This window comes from Cuculus canorus, chromosome 5 (assembly GCF_017976375.1).
Source record: "Cuculus canorus isolate bCucCan1 chromosome 5, bCucCan1.pri, whole genome shotgun sequence".
NCBI lineage: Eukaryota > Metazoa > Chordata > Aves > Cuculiformes > Cuculidae > Cuculus > Cuculus canorus.
The window spans coordinates 42,513,028-42,526,994 of NC_071405.1; the positions used below are offsets into that span (position 1 = coordinate 42,513,028).

Consider the following 13,967-nt stretch of genomic DNA (forward strand, 5'->3'; position numbering starts at 1 on the left):
AGCCACCAGCAAAATCGAACATTGAGCTGTTGCATCATAACCCGGCTTCCAATGTGCTCTGTGAGACAGGAGGCAGTCATGGTGCCAGCAGGTAGTAGCTCTGGCCTCTCTTCTCAATCATATGCTGACGTCCTGGGTAACCAAAGTCCCTTCACCTCTGTTTTCCCCTCCAATGCTGTTTCATTGGTTGTTGGCTTCTCAGAGGAGGAAATGCAGCCTTGCTTAGTGCCACCAGACTCTGAGACCTTGGCACTGTAGCACCCTGTGACCATTGCAATTGCAGCAATGCTGATAACAGTCAGCAGACACCAGTGAAGAGCAGGGTGCTAGTGGAGCTGCCTCTTCCCTTCTCTCCATCCCCAAAAGCCACAGGCCTGTGTAGAATACGGCCTGTGACACAGGCCTGTGACAGGCTGGATAGTGAAGAGTGCTGGGCTCTGCAAGCAGACCATGGCAGTGCGCAGCCCTGCCGGGGAGTGGGGTAAGAAGGGGGAGGCACAGATGGCAGCAGATGCTCTCATCAGTGAAAATGATTGAAGCAAAACACAAAACAATAAAAACCTAGCAACTGGTTAGGAGCCTAACAAAAACCAGCACGAGGTAGAGATAAAGGGTCTGGGCCTGATGGACCTTTGCATGGAGCCTAACTCTGTGCTGCCTTCTGGCCTGAGGTAATGTTTTTCCCATTTCCAAGTTACATACAGAGAAGAAAGGCCATGCCTTTCCCCAGAGCACTGGGCAGTGGTTATTTTTTAAAAGTTGGACATACTGAAATAAAACCACCCAGTGTTTCTCCCCTAGTCCTGCCCTCTCTCGTCCCTCTCCCACTGCCTTCAGAGGAGAGAATAAGACCCAAGACCTCTTATAGGCACACCGAGGCCATTTGTCTACCCTCGCTGTCTAGGGCAAATGCACCTGTGTGCCGACATGGCGAGCTGTTTCAGCACTGAGGGTGAAGGAGCAGGCAGGCATGCTTCCTTCACCCAAGGGGTGTTACTGCAAAGCCTCTGCATGGCTTAGCTGCTGCCACTGGCCTTGACTCCTCTGGCACGATTGCTTCGCACTGGTGCAAAGGTCCCACTCCCCTACCCCTCCCATCCCTGACTTTGACCCATCATGCCAGTACTTAGTAACTGTGTCCCAAGTTTGGCACATCTCTATGCTCTTAACCAGTTCTTCTCAGATACGTCCAGGGTGGAGGGAATCAGGGATTTTACTCAATGTAAGATGACTTTTTTTTTTCCCTTTGGCAGGAGCGCCTCACAACACAGTCGGAGCCACAGAATGAATGCTTCTGCAGCATGCACTGAGCTGAATGGCACAGCATGCAGCCCTCCAGCCTGCTACTTCTGCAATTAATTGCACGGTAGCTGCTTTAGCAATGTGCACGCGCAGCTCCACACCCTGCAAGTGCTGAGCCACATTGCGCACAGGCAGATATTTCTACTGGGAAAACAGAAAGATCCAGGACAGCACTCTCTGTGAGAAAAACAGCTGCCTGGTGATGCTGGAAGTGTCTTTTGGCTGCCCAAGCATGTCAGCTATCTTTGCTAATGAAGTGACACCGTTTGGGGTTTTGCAGGAGACAGCATGCTGGGAATCACCAGGAATCTGCTGGGCTTCATCCTAGCCTTGGGATGGGTGAGCTGGAGTCCTGGCTCCTGGGGAGCACATGGGCAGGAGTCAAAGAGGGGAGCAATGCCCTTCCCACGGTAGCATGCACAGTTCACTGCAGTGAATATGTTTCCTTACAAAATGGGTCGACAGGCAGCCTGGCAAACCCCTTCCTCCAGCACTTTACCATGCCCATCTCCAGGACACTGCAAAGAAGGTGACAGGCAAGTGCATGGTGGAAACAACCATGCTTGGCAGAAGCAAAGCCACATCAAGCAGCCCAAGGGTCAAGCCTGGCTTCATCTATCAGCACAATTTTGAGGTGGGAATATAGTGCCCTACACCACAGCCAGTGCTCCGGCTCAAGGGCGATGGGAGGCTGGCTCAGCCTGTGGTGCAAGGAATTGTGTCTGAACAACAGGTAAGGTTAAAAAAAAATATTTGGCATTTAAGGTAAATGCAGGTTGGCAAAAAGTCTTTCCTTTTTGATGGATAAGAAAGTTAGTTTGGCAGCAATTTCCTTTTCCTAGTTCTAGTTTCCTTCATGATCAGGTTCTGATTTTAATCCCTGTAGGATGCAAGAGGCTCCATCGTGTTTTTCCGCACTTGGCCTGCCATGGCAATTAGGGGGCCTGGAAAACACTTTAGCGAGAACTATTACCTGTACAAGCGTAACTCTCATTTGAAACATATAGCTAGGATGTAATCCATCTTCAAACATGCCTGGAAGCTGGGAAAGAGGAAAAAACAGAGTGGAGTGAATTATTTTTTAAGTGCTTTACCTAAAATAAAGCAGTTGCCTTTAGCAATGAGCAACTTGCTGCATAATTTTTGCTTGGCTCACGATGGTTGTAACGGTGAGGGGGGGATGCCAAGCCCATGGTCTGACACAATAGATTCCACATCTGCTAGATGGGAGATTACGGCATGAGGCTGGTTTGTTCTGACTGCCTGACCATAACAGCATTGCCCCAGCTCTCCCTGCTTAATTTCCCATGGGGAAAATAGGGACGCCACTCACCAGGTCAGTGCACCTGAGCCACCAAGAGCCAACCAGGTGCGCTCACAGTGCTATCCTCACTTAGGCTGGCTGCTCTCTTCCATGTAGCCACAGATCTGCACCTAAATGTCAGAATTTCAGGTCGAACAGGATTGGGATCTAAATAGGGTTAGCTCCTGGCTTTGGGAGGTAGGTGAGATTTTGCAAGCCTCTCTCACTGCTTGCTCCCAGCCCCTGTGATCCTGGGAGCAGTTTAACAGCAGTGAATCATTTGTTTTGGTTTCTCCCCACGAGGGGCTTGGCTGTAGCACCTCATGCAGAAGCAGTGGGCGTGAGAGAGATGCATGGCTCATCTTGGCTCGTGGGCTGGAGCTTCTCCTGCCAGCCATGCGAACCAGCATCTCACTGGTCCCCAGCAGTGTCAGAGCATCTCCTCATGTTTGCTCCCATTAGGGATTTGGTATGGGTCAAATCTCCTGTGTTTCTCATCACTCAAGGATGCACCAGGAAGCCTGTGGGGTGGCTGAGAAGAGGCTGCCAGAGATGAAAGTTTAAGAGAGAGTTCATCTCAGCCTCTTGCTGGAATGAACAGTCCAAGGCAAGTGCTTGGCAGTCCCTTGGGACACGCCATCCTCTGTCTCTTCCCATGCCTTGCCTACTGCCAGCCCAGCATCCTTCTCCTATTTCCTTCTTTGCACTCCTCCCTTGTACTGTGCCACGGGCCAGCTGGGGAGCAATCTTCCAACAACAGATCTGTAATGCTCATTCAGCAGCAATGTGCCAGGCCCTAGGTTGGAAACATTGATTTTAACTAGGGTTTGGAATGAAACTGTTGAAATTCTTTTCCTTCCACAGGCTTTGCAAGCTCATGGCTCCCTGCCTAGATAATAGTTTTACGAGGAAGCTTTGGGATTTTCAAACTCATTTCTTTCCCCCCCTTTTTTTCTATTTTACTCCTGAAATGGGGTCTCAGGCAGTGGAAAAAAAATAGCCCTAAAATGAAGCAAGAATAGTCTTTATTAGGTTTTCCCCATCTGGGACACTCTATGTGGCTGCAAGGAGGGAGCTGGGCGAGAAAATCAGGAGGAAATGCAGAATGGAAGAAAGACTTCAGCTTTGTTCTAGTCATGCTGGGCATGCTCCTGCTCCTGGTCCCACCAAGACCAAGTGCTCCAGAGATGCTAGAAGAGCAAGAACCCATGCTACCCCAGCACCTTGCCACTGATATGGTAACTAGGTTGAAATCTATGCCAATTCAGTAGAGTAGACCTGGTTTTGCAAAAGTTTGCCTGCTGACAGCTTTGGGTGAGCTGATTTTCTGCAGCAGGAGAAACGTACGAACTCAGCACTGCTTATGCAGTAGGTAGAGTGAGATTTTTGAGCATCCCAAGATTTTATACCTCAGGTGCTCTACAAGAAATGACCTTTCTGGGCAAGACTTTGCCACCAGTAACTGTGGGAGCTCAACACTCTTCTTGAGCAAGATGCCAACCTCATGTCCAGAGAGATGAGAGTTAATTTTAAAACATCCGGCATCCGTATCAGCAGGGAGAAAGGTTCCCTTGATTTCCTAAGCACCAGCAAAACCTAAGCTTCAAAATCCTAATCCGTTTCTAAGATGAAGCTGCCAGGCCAGGTCCAACGACAGAGAAAAAACCCTGCTGCGTTAGCCAGAGCAGCCACGCTGCCCTTTGGTGCCCCTGCGGCAAGATGGAGGTGAGCTCTGTCCAGCCAGTAGCCAATCCTTGGGCCAGGCTCCCGCTGAAACCCTCAGTTTTGGGCCACACTCTGCCATGTCCTTCTCTGAGATTGCATTGTGTTTACGTCTGTCCTTCCCCAGCTCTGGCACTTCAGAGGAAGCAGATCCTGCGAGGCCGTCCCGCAGCCACCCTGCTGCTCCGAGTTCAGTAGCAGGGTGTTTGAGGTAGGGCGGCAGGGTGCGCCCACAGGCAGGAGGGATGGGTGGCCCTGCCTGCGGGAGAGCCTCCAGGCTCAGTGTTGCCCACATCAAGCCAGAAGAGCAGCCTGGGAACCACCTATGAACAGAAACCCCATAAAAATGCCATTTTTTCCTGGGAGCAGGGAGGCACTGCAGGTGTCCCGAGAAACCTCAGCGGCCAGCAGGGTCACCCCCCGAAAAGCCCTTTGCTGCTCAGACCACCTTGTCCGCGGGGTAATCCATCTCCCTGCGAGAGGGCACCACCCAAACGCATCAGGCACGGGAGCGCCCCGCGCAGCCCCGCACCCAGGCAGGGCCGGGGCTGCCGGCACGTGCGCGGGCCCGTGGGAGCGGGCAGCGGGGCTGCGTCGGAGCCGGGACGGGACGGGAGGGAATGGGGCGGGACGGGACGGGATGGGAGAGCAGCAGCGCGTAGCTGCGCGCAGCCGGACTGGGCTGGGAGAGCAGCGCGGAGCTGCACGGAGCTGCGGCGCAAGCCAGGATGAGATAGGATAGATGGGATGGGATGGGATGGGATGGGATGGGATGGGATGGGATAGCAGCGCGGAGGTGCATAGAGCTGCGCACAGCCGGGATGAGATAGGATAGAGGGGATGGGAAGGGACGGGATGGGATGGGATGGGAGAGCAACGCGGAGGTGAATAGAGCTGCGCACTGTGAGATAGGATAGATGGGATGGGATGGGATGGATGGATGGAGGGATGGGGAAGGACGGGAGAGCAATACGCGGACGGTGTAACATAGAGCTGCGCACTATGAGATAGGATAGATGGGATGGGATGAGATGGGATGGGATGGGATGGGAGAGCAGCACGGAGCTGCGTCCGGACTGGATGGGAGGGAATGGGAGGGGACGGGATAGGAGAGCAGCGCGGAGCTTCGTGCATCTGGGATGGGACGTGCGATGAGATGGGGCAGCAATGCAGGAGCCTGCGCGCAGCCGGGACAGGATGGGATGCGATGGGAGGGGTATGGGATGGGACGGGGCTGGGGAGCGGCGCTCTTTCCCTCCGCGCCGCTCCGCGCCCGCCGGGGCTGACGTCCACCCTGTCCCGCGCGCCGCCCGCGCTGATTGGCCTGCGGGTGACGTCAGCGCTGTTCCTCCCCCCTCGGCCCCCCCGTTCCCGAGGCATGACCTCATCACCGCCGGCGCAGTCCCGGCGGCGCGCGGAGCAGCGCGGAGCGGCTCCCCCCTCCCCCCCGCCCGCCGCGGCATGCGGGCCCTGCGGCGCCGGCAGCGGCCGCGCCAGCGGAGAGCGCGCGCCCCGCCCGCCGGGTCAGTGCAGCCCCCGCCGCTCCGGGGTAGGGGGGGGGAGCAGCGCCTGTGCGGAGCTGGCAGCGCGCGAGCGTCTGCGCGTCTCTCCGCTTGCGCGGGTCTAGAGGGGTTGAAGCGTGTCGGGAGGGGGGCGAGGAGGACACCGGGGGGGCTGCGGCGGGGAGGGAGCAGCGCTGCAGCCGTGGGGAGGGGGGCGGGGGGTGGTGTTCCGCGGCCGCGCATGCCGGGTGCGCTGCGCTTGCTTTCTAACGTGTGTGTGTGTGTGTGTGTGTGTGTGTGTGTGTGTGTGTGGGGGGGGGGGGGGCTTTGAAAATCCCACTCTGGTTTGTCGGTGTACGGTTGCGGTGCAGGTGAGGAGGGGGACGCGCGCTGTCCCGCCGCGCTGGGGTCGCGCGCGGCCGGGTTTTCTCTCGGAGGCCGAGGGCTGGCGTTTGAGGAGCCGGTGTTAACAGCGCTGTGGTTTTTCTGATGATGAAAGAGGTTGGAGTGCTGCCCTGTGTCCTTGGCGTTTAAACGGAGCCGGCATGTGTTCAGCAGCGGGGGTTTTCATGCAACACTTCACTGCTGCGGCTCCAAAAGCACTGCTAGCAATTAATGAGTTAAGCTGCCCGTTTAATATAATCCCCTCCGTCTCCCCTAATGTGCGTGGACCGATTAATCACACACCCCCAGCCCCTTAATTGTTATTTAGTGATAAATGTCGCTTTCTGTGCCGAGCGTTGGTTGTTTTTAAAAAATCCTGGTTATTTCCCTTATTGATAAATAAGTTCCTTCTCCTTCCTGCTCCCCCCTCCCTTTTCTCCTCCCCCAGAATTAAATTCCTGAGCAACAGCGAAAGCTGATGTCAGTGCTTCAGCTTGCATTGGGGGAGCTCTGTGCACAGGTCAGTAATTTGCGGTTTCGTTAGAAGGAAGAACGCGGTGCGGTGATGTTCTGTTAAGGATATTTTGATTTTTTTGGGCACGGATGTGTTTGTCTTTCATATTGCAGTAGTTATCAATAGCTTCATGGTGGGAGCTGGGTGCTGCAGAAGCAGGTGTGGAGTAGACCGTCCCCGTCCCAAGCAGCTACTGATGACAAATGCATCAGGAATAGATGGTGGAGGTTTTGATCTCCCTCTGATTTGGGATATAAAGGCAGACTTGCCCCAGGAGATGGTCAGGATATCCAAGAAGCCCTGAACAGGTAGTGCTGAGGATTGCGCCTGGCAGTCCGGGGGCCATGTTAACCTTGAAAGCAGCTTGCCAATGGAGCAGTGTTTAATATTTACTTGCATTGTCTCATCCTCCTGCGCTAAAGCAAAAAGCTTGGGGCACGGCTGCCTATGCACCCACACGAGACTGCAGAGAGCTTTGTTTTCGGAAGGAGTCAATGCATGGGAATTGGCACTTGAGGGCTGGGCTTTGCCTCTGTCTGATGGGTTTTGCTTGCAGTGTTAGAGGGCATTTATGCTGGGAGGACTCTCTCTGCAGAAGAGGTTTGTCGGGGTTTTGGGTCTGGCTGGGGGGTTCCTACACTTGCTTTGGTTTTGCATGTAACCATTTCCAAAATGTAGTAAGATGCAGCACCCAGTAAACCCTCCTGGCCATAGCTGAAGGTACTTGGGATTTTAAAATGCCTGCAGGGGCTTTGCAGGTATGTTGTCCTGAATTTTACTTGGCACAGCCATGCTGGCGGAGCCTTGATGTGTAGGACTGTCGGAATGGCTGGGACCGGAGAGGACAATTGGGTGCGTGAGCAGCAGATGGATGCCCAAACACCTCTTTCCAATGGCAGCAGGCAGAAATTCCTGCCCTCAGCCCATCGGCAATGCACTCAAGCAGCACAAACCTAGGGCTGGAGGGTCTCCTAGCTGAGATCGTAGCATCTCACATCAAAAGGCTTTTAACCCAACAGATTTGCCCCCCATGGTTTTCAGTTTTCCCTGCCTTGATTCAGAGTAGGGAGTAGAGAAAGAAAACCTGGATCTAGCATTGCTGTTTAAAATCTAGCCTCAGCTACGCTTGGGAGAGCTAGGCAAAGTGGCCAGAGTCCATAGGAGCGTTTGCTGGGGGCTCTGTATGGAGATTATTCTTGCAAATGCTGCACCATGTTTGTCTGCAGAGCATGTTTTTGCTGGGTGCCAGGCACCTTGCTGAGAAAGCTACTGAGGTGCCTGCCTTTGGAGAGCTTAAATTCACCTGAAATTAAATGCAACTATTACTACCACTATTACTACCATAACACCCCTGAGGGCTGGGTAGGACTTTGCAGTAGCATCCATCCCATATTGCCAAATTGGATCCTTGGAGGTGAGAGAAAACTAGCTTTTCCCACTGCCGCCACATCCCCCAAACAGACCTCCCCACAGGTTGGAAACCCATTATGGCTTTGAATTTCTGAAATAACTTCTCTTGCCATGAATATGAGCAAGTCCCCACTACATCACTACCCCGTACTTCTGCACCAGCTGCTTTAATCTACGTAAGAGATAGGGAGTATGTTAGTATGTTATCTCTGAGTGTTCCTCTCTGGAAAAAGGGCAGTGTTCCTCTCTGGAAAAGCCTTTAAGCGAGGCTGTTCTTAGGGATCAGAGGTTAACTTCTCCAGTGTGCAGCTTGGCTCCCAAAGCCCTGGGCACAGGCAGGTGCAGAGAATGTTAGCACTGTCAGGGATGGAAGGAAGAAAAGGAGATGCTCCAGCATTTGGCAGCCTTGATTTATGGTGTAAGCTCGTAGGATGCTGCTGTCATACTGAAACAGTTTGGCAAACTGAGTGTTGTAGGGAAGGAGGTGATAAAGGGAAGGAGCTTGTGGCTTCTGACTTCTCTGCCTGGTAGGACAGCTGGTTGCACTAGGAGAGTTTGTAGACCTTTTTGCCCTCTGGGTTTAATGGCAGTACTAAGGGGGTGATGGCTGCTGAAACACCCTGGTTCTCCCAGTACTCCAAGTGCAGCTGCTGGGTCTCACTCTGCTCTTTTCCATGCTGCTATGCAGAGAAACTCCTGCAGCCACAGCAGTGATGCCATCATTCTATGAGGGAAGCTTCAACGCAATCCTCTACATCCCCATACCCTCTGGGTTTTAAAACCTGTTTTTCAAGCTTTACATTTGTTCTCTGAAGATACACCTGTCCTGCCTCATGCCGAGTGGGAAGGAGGCACCTGATGTAATAACTTGCAGGCTTGGGGAAGGGAGGTGCATGGCCTGGGAGCATTCATCAGATAAGAAGCTAAACAGGCTCTCCCCTCAAGATTTTCTCAAGCTTGCTCGGGAGACCTGGGTGTATTTCATGTGCAGGATTATAACACAGCCAGGGAAACGCAAGGGTGGTAAAAACTGAGCCAAGATGCTCTGCACTAATGGTATCAGGGGCTGCCCTCAAACCCAGGCAAAGCTTACAGTGTGATTAGTGGCAGTGCAGATTCTTGCAGGGACAGCAGGAGGTGTATTGAATCCCAGTGATGGCCTAATGGCTTTGCCTGCTCTTCTGACAAGGGGAGACAGTGGCATATGCCACATTGCCATGGGAGAGATGCTTTGCCAGAAGCAGACCAGCAGCTGAGATGATGGTGGCACATACCAAGCTCTGGCCACAGTGGGAGCCTTCGTCACTCTGTCTCCTCTTTAGCATGAGATCATGGAAAAGAAAACAAGAGTCTTAGGTCGTCCTCTCCCAATAGATACTTGTAGACTTTCACCCCCAAGCCTTTGGGTCTGTGCTGTCCGAGAGGCTCTTTTAGCTCTCAAACATCTTTACTTTGAGCAAGGAGAGTAAGAGTAGGGGAGGGCTGTGTTGGCATGGAGCCCTGCCCAGCCTATAGTGCAAACTGCCATGGCTCCTATAGAGTGGCTTGCTCCATCTTTTTGCTATTTGGCTCTGCCTCTGAGCTTTTCTAGACCTAGCTGGAAGAGTAATCTAGAGTGTTGTGGAGGGAGCGTCTTCCTTTGCTTTGTCCACAAGCCTTCTGTGGGCTTTATGCTGCTCTGGACCTACGTTTTCCAAAAGTAGCAGGTAGTGCTCATTTGCACAGTACCTTGGAAGGATCGGTATTCAGAAGATTAGGTGCAAGTCATAGCCCAGGCTGGGATTGGAGAAGAACCTGGAGGTGCTCAGTGGAAGCTGATCTGGTACAAGTTTCCTAGTGCGAACAGGGAGCAATAACAGCACAGAAATGCAGGAACTGTATTGCATGAAGGTGGAATAAATGATGCATTTTGTACTGACTTAAATTAAGAGCATCCCCAGCACCTATCTAGGGCTGGAAATCCATTCCTTGGTCCTTCTTTACTTCCTAATCCTCTTAGGCCTTTTCCCATGTTCTTTGCTATGGCCTCACATTTCCTGTTTACCCACCCAATGTGTGTGTGTGTATGACTTCTCTGCATCATTATGTATTTGTAAACTAAGCCTTCAGGTCTCTTGGGACAGAGACCTTCTGTTCTTTAGGAATTTCTCCAGAGCCCTTCAAGGTGCTGTAGCAATTTGCAAAAGAGGCTCTCTGTGTAGTATTTCTGCATGCCAAGTTATGAGGAGAATAATTTCTGAGCCTACTGATGACTGGGTACCAGTCAACTGGTGACCAGAAGGATAAGACAACCTGTTCTGTACTTTAAGGGAGAAAGGGGTTGGACCAGATGAGCTCCTGAGGTCCTTTTCAACCTAAATTATTCCATGACTACTCCATAAATACTCACCATCCTGCTTCTTCCAGGATTTGTAAAATACCTGTTATTAGGCAGTGATGGTGAGAGGATGTGAAGGTGAGGGATGGACCACTGCTTTGATCCTGTATGGAGATTTCAATGACAGCAGACCGTGGCATCTTCCACTACACAGCATGCATCCTTCAGCCCTGCTAATGATACAGTGCGTCTTTCCGATTCATCTCTGCTGACCCCACATTACTCATACTGGCATGTAGATGCACGGTGCCTGCATCCACAGCTTTTCATCTTTCCTTTTTTCTTCTTTTAGTAGGGGATTTAGTCTTTTAAGGACTAGCTGTCTAAAGCTAGCACATGGTAATTCAGCTGATACAGCAGAAGCTCTGGTAGAAATTTCAGTCTGTTTATTAGGTGAGTACAGGTTTTTTTTTGGTCAAGAAAGTCAAGCCCTTCCACACATTAAACCTGCATCTGCTTAAATCAGGCATCTCCCATTGAAATCCAGCCCCTTTTGGGTAATGCCAGGCAATCTTTGCTCCAAACAAAGAGGGTCCATCAGTCTATGAGGAGTGCTGTTGAAAAGAAGCAACCAAGAAGTATCTACAGCATCTGATTGTTTTTGCATTGCTCCTAATAACCCTCATTTCCAAGCTTGCAAAGGCAGTCTGGTCCTTCTTGAGCTGTAGCTTGAGTGGAGTTATTCATGCCATCTTCATCTGCCTTGGCTGGCAGCCCTGCATGGGGAGCGGACAGGCGCAGCCTGAGCTCACTTGCACTTGAGGCTGTTGACGTAGAGGGACTGGTGTAGAGAAAGGTGCAGCACTGCTGACTTCTGAGCTAGCGTGTGAAAAAAACACATTAACTGCTTTGCTGCTGTGGTGGACCTTGCAGCGATGTCCGTGCAGCTTTGTTAGCTAAGCAGGGCTGAGACCCCCAGAAGCCAATCAAGCCTGCAGCTCTCCTTCCACACTTACCTGCTCGCCTATACTTCAGGTTTGTCCTTGTGGGTGGAAAAGCAGAAGGACACAGCAGGGCAGCAAGGGTGACCAGAGAGATGAGCTTCCAGCTGAAACTGAGCCTGGGGCTTCTGTGAATTATTCTGTGGGGTGGTAAGGGGACAAAACACCTCCTGCACACCAAGGTGAAGTTTGACTGCTGCAAAAAACCCAAATGCAAATCTCTGACTGGGCAGAATCTCCCCAGACACATCCTTTTGTAAAGCACTTGCATTGTACCATTAAAAATAGCTCGGCGTGTTCTCCACTTGCTTGCTGAATGCTGATGCCTGTAATTCTGTGTCATCCTCACAATCCCTTCTGCTTTGAGCTTGTCTGCCTCTTTGTCTGGCACCTGAGCAAGGTTCATTCAGCAGTAACTGATATAAAGATAAACGTGAGCTCTGTTGGAGTCTAGCAGGACATGCAGGAAGGTGAGGAGGACTGAACTGATCTTAACTGGGTGTCAACCAGCAACCCTAAAGGGGCAAGGCTTGGTGTGATTACCCATTCTTTGTGTTGCATGGTCAGAAGCAAGGATGAGTGAGCCCTGCTGGCATGGAAACGAGTTGGAGGATGTTGAAGCTCTGGGTGGATGTCATGATATATATCTCTGGTGTTGTTTTGAAACTGGGATTAAGAAAACATATGTATTGTGCTTCAGCACCTGCCTGGAGTTGGTGAGGCGAATATTGCTGCTAGTTTTCCCCAGTGGATGAGTTCATCTACTTTGCCACCCACGATAGCAATGGTGATACAGATTAAGAGAGAAGGCTCATGTTACAAAATGCTGCGATACCCCATTCTCAGTAAAGAGGCTAGGCTGTAGGATTTCGTACGTGAAGAGCTATGGCATCTGACCAGCAAACCACAGCTTGGTGTGGTCAATAGGCACTTGCTTGTCCAGGGTGGTGGGGATAGAGGAAGACCTGTAAAACACTGTTTGACCCCTCTGTCACCTCAGATTAACAGTACAAAGCTATCTCGTTGTGCGTCACAGGGAAAAGGAGAGAGTCGGACAGAACATCAGCTTGAGCTTTGCCCATCTTGTGTGTTTTTTTTCTGGATAAAAGTAATCCTCTAAAACTCAAAGTTGATGCCTCCTCCTTGGGGGCTATAGTAAGAGGTAGAGCCTGAGCTGACAAAGTGCTAATTCACCCCAAACCTGTGTGCAGTTTGACTATGTGTGTGCGTATAGGAAATTCAGCAAGTCTTGAACCAGGTCAGAAAACTCTTGCAAAACATATTTACTGTCCTGGGGAGTGTCTCGTCCCATGGAAAACCAGTGTAGCCCTTTGCATTTGAATTGAATTCTAGTTCTTCTAAGGAAGGTCAGAGTTCAGCAGATGTAGGGTGGTGTAACTGTGGACGTTGGCCTCTGCTGACTGGAAACCTGTGCTGAGATCTGCACCTCAGTTTGCACTGGTTATCAGAAACTGCATAAAACCTACCAGGAGGCAGCAACATCGTTGTTCTTCAGTGAGACCAGGGGTCCTATTTGCCATTTAGATATGGGAGACAAACGGTACTGCGCTGGCTAGGAGCCAGGAAACTGCCCCTGTGTTTGCTAGGTGCTTGCTTCACCAGCCTTGGCCTCACCAGTGACTGTCCGTGGTGCTCTGCTGAGATGGACACTCTTCTTGCTTGGGATTGTCCTTAAGAAGTGAAATGCTCGCATGGTTATTTGCAGCCTTGAAGAACCACAGCTTAATGCTGTGCTTTCTTTCACTTGTTGTGGTGTTGTGGGAAAATAATACACAGGTCCTGAGACCCCTTCTCAAGAGACTGCAAATATTCCCAGCAGGTATTTATGTGTCTGGCGTCCTAGGATGAGGGCACCAGACCAGCCCTGCAGAAGTATCTAACTGCATACCTTTTGGGGCTGCCTTTGTCTGCTCTTGCTGCAAAAAGGCAATTAAGCTATGGGAGATCTGCAAGATAAGCCTTCTGGGCTCATAGGGTCGCGCAGCAAATGCTGGAGATGTCAGGCAGTGGGCAGCAAGGGCCCTTGAAGTATCAGTAGGTCTAGATTTTCCTTCTCCGGTGTGACACGTCCTTTGTAATGTGTGCCAAGCTGCTCAAAGCAGAAGGTGCTTTCAGCTCTGAGATGAGAGCCTGGCCAGCTCTTGGGTTGGCAGGGTGAGGATGGAAATGGGATAGCTTTGGTATTAGAAGGCGGCGTTCTTGGGAGCTCCCTCCTCAGCGTGGGCAAAGGCAGCGATTAAATGGCTGGCTGGTCATGGATAATCTTTGGTCTTAGCTTTTGTAGGCTTTACAATGAAAGCTTGTGTTTATACTAAAGAGGAAAACCATATAAATCATGTTAAAAGCATGAGTCCAAGAGGAGGAGATACTGGCCTTGTCATCTAGACTCTTAAGTTCCCTTCCCTGCATTCCTGGCTTTTCCTGACTGGATCTCCAGACTGACCACCACGACTGTAGTCAGAAGTTTTTCTGGGAATGGCAAGTCTGCAAA

The 13,967-nt window shown here is 51.4% G+C and overlaps 1 protein-coding gene across 2 annotated transcripts in view; it reads left to right on the forward strand.

Annotated features, from left to right (window-relative positions):
* Positions 1–5,725: 5,725 nt before the first annotated feature.
* The window catches only part of DUSP8 (dual specificity phosphatase 8), a 41,486-nt gene continuing 33,244 nt past the window's right edge, over positions 5,726–13,967 (forward strand). The window contains exon 1 of one of the 2 annotated variants that reach the window (XM_054067074.1): positions 5,726–5,850. The gene's annotated coding sequence lies outside the window, so the exon portion shown is untranslated. Of the gene's footprint in view, positions 5,851–6,310; positions 6,734–13,967 lie in introns of those variants that run through there. The other variant, XM_054067073.1, reaches the window with a different exon arrangement.